This window comes from Aulonocara sp. 'chitande type north' Nkhata Bay, linkage group LG7 (genome assembly GCF_057382095.1).
Source record: "Aulonocara sp. 'chitande type north' Nkhata Bay isolate Kocher_YH1m ecotype deep benthic linkage group LG7, A_spYH_male_GT1.1, whole genome shotgun sequence".
Lineage (NCBI taxonomy): Eukaryota > Metazoa > Chordata > Actinopteri > Cichliformes > Cichlidae > Aulonocara > Aulonocara sp. 'chitande type north' Nkhata Bay.
The window spans coordinates 19,862,896-19,871,522 of NC_141350.1; positions in this window are offsets into that span (position 1 = coordinate 19,862,896).

Sequence of the window (8,627 nt, forward strand, 5' to 3'; positions counted from 1 at the left end):
CTACTATGTATATACACTTTTCTAAATGTTATTTGATCCTGGTCTCAAAGCTGTTTTGTGTTGCATTCGATTTGGAGATCATTTTTAGGAGTTAGATATTTTTTGCAAATTTCTCTAATGCAGATCTGTCAACACATGATGTTACACTTGCACACATCTGAATGCACTTTTTGCAAGTGGACAGATGATCTGCAGTGCAGCTCTTTAACTGTCACTTGAAAGACTGGTCTAAGTGAAAACATGCTTCAGATGATGAAGCATGTTTCCATGTTCTCAGCCTGGCGTGTCATGCCCCTCAACCATAACCCTTCTTAATCCCAGCCTCCTTAGGTCAAGCACTATTCCTGAGGAGGTCTCTGGGGGAAGTAGCAAGCTGTCTGTAATGCAACAGAGTGACAACAAGGCGCAAAATGCAGTTTAGCTTTTAATGTCTTTTCATTAGGAAAATTTCATACCCCTTAACTTCCCGTGTAGACCACATAGTGTCAGCTTACTCTCATTTATACAACAGCTGAGCAATCGTTTTGCCAAATGCTCTGGAGAAAAGAGCAAATGATATATTTAATATGGTTAAAGTGGGATTTACACTGAGCTGTCCGTATGCTTTTCTTCCTCTAAATTGCCTCATAGGCAATGCAAATTTTACAACCTTGTGCTTGATGAGTGAGCCAAGTAAAATTGTTGAATACAGCGTTAGAACTGATAATAAAGCAGTTTAGCGGGAGACAATGACATGTGAAGTGAGTTACCTGATGTGCTGTTTTGAATTTAGGGTCTGGCCTTTTCTTAAACTGAGCACTAAGAACAAAGAATATGTGTGCTCGCTGCTTTCAAACTCATATTTATGGTCCGATTTTCACATTTTTAATTTTTAGTTGGTAAGCTATGAACCGATACCAGAAAAAAAGGGAGTCTCTCTCATTCACAGCTGCAATAAATAACTTTCTTGCCAAGTTTTTTGGTATCATTCTCCGATCTTCCGTATTTGTCAATGTTAGGCAAGAGACCGAACGATTATATGTTATTTTTGTCTGCATACCAAGTTTTCATCTCTTTATCACACTTGACAATGATCTCTATTGAGATATAATGGAATGAATTCTATTTTAAATAGCCTTTTTACCAACACCTCTTATATATGAATTAGTCAATAGAACAATTTAGTAAGTACATTTAATTGTTAACTTTATGCAAGTGTAGTTCAGTGTGTTTTTCTTTTTTCATTTAAATGTAATAAACCTACATTCTTTAATAAGTGGTGAAGATGTGAGCGAACGCCCTTCTGACTGTTTTCTCAGTGTACCTGTCCAGAACAGATGTAGAATAGATAAATATGTTGGTGGAGCCAGACTACTTCTTGATGTGTTCAAATTAATAATGATCCATTTGTAATTATGCATTACTAATATAAAATAGGTTGCCCTACAATTATATAGTGACACAGTCTCTACAGTATGTATATTATTAGGACGCTTTGCTTTATTCAACTTAGTTAGCCTCTAGCTAGTACAAATAAAAAGCCAAGCAGCATAATTTCCACCTCCCTTATCTCTGCTTTCTGAAAGCCACAGCAGAGGACTTGGACAGCTTTGACGAGGACAGTATCAGTATGACAAATGTGACATGTTGTTGACATCTGAGAATAGGAACGTCTGCCTGAGACGCAGACAGACAACTTGACCCACAGTGCACTGTCCTGGCCAGGTTATTTAAGCTAAATAAAAAATTTAAATAAATGTATAATGTTTGCACAAGGAAAGGGTACCAGTTAGGGCTGCAAAAAATTACTATTATTTATTCTGTTTTTGTTTGACTAGTGCAGCAGCCCCCCACTGATACCCAGAACCAAGACTCGGCTCTAGATATCTTAACAATCACTTTGAAGGAGCCAGACAGGATCATGAACAATGATATTATCAGCTAATTCACGTCAATAAGATACATCCAGGGGCATCACTCAGACAAAAACATATCCTAATTAGATGTAACACATAAGTAAAGTAAAATAGGCATTTCCTTCACCAAGGAACTTGGGTGTTTACTTCCTGGACAGTCTGTGCTATTAACCACACAAAAAGCAAGAAAATGCTTTACAAAAGCCAACATACTGCATACAATAGTGAAATAAAAAAATAATTAAACCAGCTAACCATAGCAAATGCACAATCAATGATTTCAAATTAACATTTCTAAACAACTGCACAAAAAGAAATCTCCAAAAAGGCACAAAATTACAAACATGGATTAAAGTTCTTACTAAGCTATAGCATGTCAGAAGGTTGTTGGTTATAGTTGCATGCATCACCACAAAGTGTCACTCAAAGCAGCAACCCCCCTAAAAGATCCATGCTATTAAACCTTATTTAAACCTGTGTTTAACCTTAAAGAGAAAACTCTGAAAAAAAAATAACCTCAAGTAAAGAAAGGATGGAGCTGTATATGCCCGGTAAATCATCACAGAGACAAATAAGGTAGTGATAGTAATTATCCAATTAGGTGGAAATTGAGTGATAATAATTACCTAATTGGGTGATAATAGCAAAAACCTGCCCTATGCATGGTGTTTGCCAAGCTTGCAACACTTTTTAAAGTTCTTTATTCCATATTTCCTGGTGACTGAAAGAAACGCAAATTGAGAACATACCATGGCATACACAGGGTAATGATGAAACGAACATAAGATATAGAAAATCAAAAAGAACTGGGGGGTCTTTTGGATTTGGGTTTATTTTTAATCAGAGTGAATAAATGCTGTATGTATGACAATTAATAGTTTCATTTAGATGGACCGACCTATTAAAGAAGAGACAGTATACATACATGGTATTATATGTGCATACATATGATACCATTGTTTATAGTAAGATTTGTAAGTTGCAAAACAATAGGCTACAAAAACTGGAAAATTCATATACACTTGGAACGAAATCTAACATAAAAAAAAATGCAATACACTGCATATACAAATTATTTCAATTAATATCAGGAAATATCTCAAAATTAAGTTAATATAAATAGTAATGATATAATATACACAACATGAAATATATAGTTTAAACAAACTATTCCCTGAATGTGACCTAATTTCCACAGTATCATCTGTAAATAGTTGCCATAAATGGATAATATAAATATGCTTGGAATTTATATTTCACCGGCTGCTGGAGCAGCTGAGGAGGCAAGAGGAATGTGGAAAAAATAAAACTTTAACAGGGTCAGAAAACACCAGTGTGATCTCTGGGTATCCTGCAGCTTCAGTGCTTCTGCAGGGAGGAAGTGGATCACTGGAGTGATTTCATATGCCTGCTGCCACTGAACTTATTTGCTACCATATCTCCTCAAGTGTCGTCATTATGTCTCTGACTTTTGTCCTGCTGTTGTGACCAATTCAACAATAACTACACAGATGACACACTGGCTGTTTCATTATGCTTAATTAATGGTACTGGAATTGTGTTGTTTTACACATGTTTGCCCATATGTTTGCCCTACAGAGAGGGGTTTTCAAAAAAAACAAACACAACAGCGGTCCTGTGCATTTCTCCAAAATTCCAACAGTACACTGCAGAGAGCATCTGTTGTAAGATGTTGCTGTGTGAAAAATATGTGAACTCCTCTGTCCCTGTTAGCCTATATATACTTTAGCCACTACAGTATATACGTAAGTAATTAGTGTATAATAAGGTACCGGTAGTGTTCTTTTAAAAATTCCTCTTTGCCTATATGCTTTTATCTGCTCAAGAATAAAATTAATACAACACAGACAGGAAACTTTTGTAATTCACTGCCCTCTGAGGAGCTTTATATCTGCCTGCAATGACGTCTACACCTTTGTGTTGGCCTTCAGTGAAAGTAGCAAACCTCATAAACCTACATTGCTTTGCTGGCATAAGGACTTCCTTTAATTATTTGTAATTACAAACAGACAAAATAGTTTTTTGAACTTAGCAGCAGCTGGCACAAAACTCAGTGTTTGCACTCACATCTGGGAAAATTTTACTGCCATACTCCAGACTATTGCACAAACACATACACATGCTTTTATATTGCACTGTAGTATTCCCAGAGGCAAAAGATTTCCCTGATTCAATGTGACACTGCCTGAATGAGCAAAATGATGACCAAGATAGAGTATGATGCCTGCACCTGTGGTCACATAACTATGAAAACCATCCATGTTCTTCTGGAGCCTGTCCCAGCTGTTATAGGGAAGAAGCAGGGTACAGTCTTGACAGGTCGCCAGTCTATTGCATGGCTAACACATAGAGACAACCATTAGCACTCACACCTATGGGCAATTTGAAATCATCAGTGGTCAGATGGTGGAGTGGAGCTGAGGACCTTTGTGGAATTAAAGAAATTATTTTATGGCTACAATATATCCTGCATCATTAATAATATAATCTATAGTATTAATACTGCATTAAGATGTTTATTAAAACCTGCTGGCTTTACATTAACCTTTTTATTACAGGGGCAGCCATAATAATTGTATACACTCATTGCATTTTGTGCTTATTAAAGAGTTAAGGCTCAGTCAATTAAGGAAAGGTCATAAGCCTCGTTTGGCGCGATGTCCGGGCGATCTATTGTGTAGGTGACTTGGAGCATAGAAGGTTAAAACTGCATACACGCTTACAAAAAACAATAATACATACAATCTAGAAAGAGGCTTGAGTGAAGGCCTGAATGTATTCAGCTTCTTGTTGCAACCTGTTGCATTTGAGTTTGCTTAGTAACTGATGACAGAAGATGGGCCAACAGGAGGACAAGTCCACGGGGACCTCCAGGGCCTGAAATCGTCGCCATACTTGGAAAAAGATGTTAGACAGAGGAACTTCTGTGTCTGACTTTAGCTCTAAAAATTGCTCATTGTCTGTACAAGATGCAAATGATGTTCTTAGAAATACAAATTATGTTCTTAGAACGCAAGAAGGGGCGTCAAACCCTGACGTTATGAAAACAACTCTGTGTATTTTGGGAGAAGAAGTCCGCAGATGTGATGCTGTGTGCTTCTTCCCACGCGTGTGTTCTTAATAAACTCTTCATCTGATTGCACTCTACTGGACCTCCATTGGTTTGTTTTTGTGCCACATTGTTGAAGGCACCTTGCTGTGAGGCACCAGTGCTAATCATCATGCCCAATGAACCAAGGTTTTTGAGTTAATTTTCATACCTTATACCAGGGGTGCCCAATCCCGGTCCTCGAGAGCTACCGTCCTGCAGCTTTTAGATGCATCCTTGTTCTCACACACCCGAATCAAATGAATGGCTTGTTATCAGGCCTTTGCCAAACGTGATGGCATGCTGAAGAGGTAATCAAACCATTTGATTCAGCTGTGTTGGAGAAGGGATGCATCTAAAAGCTGCAGGATAGTAGCTCTCGAGGACTGGGATTGGGCAGCCCTGCCTTATACCATAGTCACCACACAAGTATGTGTGCACATTGGGCCATACCAAACATTACTTCATTATTGGGGTTTATGTCTGAATCATTTATTTTGAGCATGTTATTTTGTTTTTGGAATCCTGAATTTGATGGGGTTTTTTTTTCATTTTTCTTTTAATAACTATTAAACAAACTGTTGATTTTGTTTCTGTGTTGTTTGATAATTTTTTAATATTTGTTTCTTCTTGTGTGTTGAACTGTTTTGTTTTCTGGTGTGTTAGGTAGGGCTGTTCAATGCTGCAAACGTTGGTACTGATCTGATACCAAGTAATTACAGAGCCAGTATTGGCAATACCGATACGTTTATAATGGCACCTTATGTAGAGGACAGCAGAGTTAAATCATCATCAGTATAATTTATATATTTAATACTGAACTTTTTTGCCTTTTTCATTTTTTGGTAAATAAAACCAACTTTCCCCTCCAAATTACTGCTGTGTCCTCCTGCTTGGATGTGAAAGAACCGAGTTGGCTTGTGTAGAGCCCTGACCTTAACCCACTCAACATAAAATTTAATCAGATCAAGTTCAAATTGATTTGTTTGCACTGATTCAAACCCTGTGGCTGGATTGACAACAAGCGTTTTCCTTTTAAGAATGGAGAGAAGCAAGGCTATTCATTGCTGGTCACAACCTTACTTGGATTTATTCAATTGTATTCTTTCGGGTTAAATGTTGTGGCTCTCTCTGCCAGGTTAGTTTGAGAGAGCAGGTCAAATTCTCACTCAGGTAATATTGATTCTTGTATGACTTCTTGGCAAAAGAATACAAGCAGGGGAGAAGCTTAGTGCTGAACTATGAGTTCAGGGATGTCAACAGAGGTTATACCCAATTAAGTGGCTGATAAAAGAATGTTTTTCAGCTTTTATATAAAGCTTACCACACTAGCACCTTTACTTTAAGTTTGCGCCCCTGCCTATGCCATTTTTCATGCCTTACCAGCTCTGTGCTCAGATCATATTCCTTTTATTAACAGTGCTCTGCTGAACCATTTAATATAAGGTAACACACAGCTTGTGTTTTACTGCCAAAGAGGATATGAATGGTGCATTTTATTATTTTTAGTTGGTGCCACTGTTACTAGTATCACTGCCTTGCATGAAGCTGTAACAAGTGGTGGAGTTTGGCATTTGTCCCGTAAGGAGCATTACCTGGGGAGCAAATTCTTCCATCCAGTTTCCAAAATCTAAAAGACTTTCCCAAAAGAGCAGAGGTTGTTATACCACATTAATGGCATATTATACCTTTTGTGTTGACATTAGATGTCAGCACATATGGCTGTAATGGTTATAATCATCCACATTTTTTTCAAGTAGTGGGGGACACTTTATGTATGGAAAACTGCATATCTTACAATTATCCCCATTCACTCAACATATAAAATTTCTATGGAATGAGAACGAAAACCTCATCTTGGTACTAAAGTTTTTTGACGATTTCAGTCTAAGATATGTATGTGAATGCATTTGCCTCGCTGTTGCTTTCTGTGCCTGGCGGTATTAACCAAGCTGTCAGTGCACGAGTAAAAACGGCTGCAAGAGAAGTCCAAGCCAACAGCCTCATGTATATACACATCGGGAAATCTTTGCTAAACACATGCCCTTAAATATATGAGCCCACTGTTTTGATTTCTTTCATCCACACTGAAAACCAGACAAGTAAGCAAATAGTATGGAGTCTTAAGCAATTTTGATCCATTTGTTGTCCAGTGAAATTGATCAAATCTTAATAACTAATATGTTTTACAAGGAAAGGCAGGGCACCATTAAATACTAGTGATTACTTGTAAGCAGCTTTGATATATGAAGGTATTTTAAGTAGTGAAACTGAACAGTCGTGGGGGAAATAATTAAAAGTTGAGCTTTAATAATTTCAAAACAGTTGCTGTTGGGGTCTAAAGCTAATGTTCCATTCAAACAGGGGAGACAAAAGCTATTTACAGTTTTTCTCAAATGCTAAAACACATTTCACAAACGTTTCCACCATGTTCCCCAATGTCTAAACACAACACCCTTTTCTAAAGCTACATAAACACAACCACACCTTCCCACTGCAAAACTCAAACTTTCACACCAAAAGAGCAGCTCGAAGCTTTAAAAAATGTAAACACTATACACATCATTACACACTACAGCAAAACAATTGAAAACACAATGCTCAATTTGTGAGAAGGTTCTTTGTTTCATAACTGCCAGTGCATATTTTCAGATACAGTAACGGATCGTCGTAGATCTCTGCAGAGGATTAGGCATTTAGATTTGTGAGTTTCATATGAAGAGTATAAATCTATAGAAAATCCTGCATGTACGTACACTACTGTAACACAACTCAATGCAAAAACAGAATCTACTGCACACAACAGTACTCTCGGAAACATGATCAGGGTGTGAAGTTTTTTTATTTACGTTATTCACACCACACACACGCCACAATCACTGTGCGGCATCATGTCGCTGAGCTGCATCGGGCCACATCACCTCATCCACATCGCAGGCTATATTGGAAAAAACTGTGGGAAAAACGCCCTGGAATGGCGAATCCATCCTTAGAAGGCCTCCGCTGGGATGTCAACACAGGCCAGCTCCATTGCCCTTAGGAGGTTCTCTCTTGTGTATGGTTGTCTGTCATAAACCTTCCATTGCCACGATGAGAAGAACTCCTCTATAGGGTTTAGGAAAGGGGAGTAGGGTGGCAGACAGACGTTTAAAAAGTGGTCACTGTTGGTGGTGAACCACTCTCTGATTTGGTTTTTTCTGTGGAAGTGGACATTGCCCCAAATGATCACATAAATGCGATGTGCGGGCCCAGGATGGTGTTGTTGGCGGCCCAGGAGGATGTCTTTTAGCTCCTCTAGGAAGGTGAAGAGACGTTGGGTGTTGTAAGACCCAAGGACAGCATGCCGGTGGACAAGCCCCTCCGAACCCATGGCCGCACAAAGGGTAATATTACCCCCCCTCCCTCCCGTTGGCCAGGGATCTCAGTGATGGCTCTTTGGCCAATGATGTTACAGCCTCTTTGCCTTCGTTTCTGCAGGTTGAAACCAGCCTCATCCAGGAAGAGTTACTCATGAGGTCTGGCCATCGCGTCTAACTGTAATATCCTCTGTAAAAATGTGAAATTGCACAGGTGTTCAGAACAACAATTAATCAGGTAGCACAGTATTGTCCAGAAGTAATGTA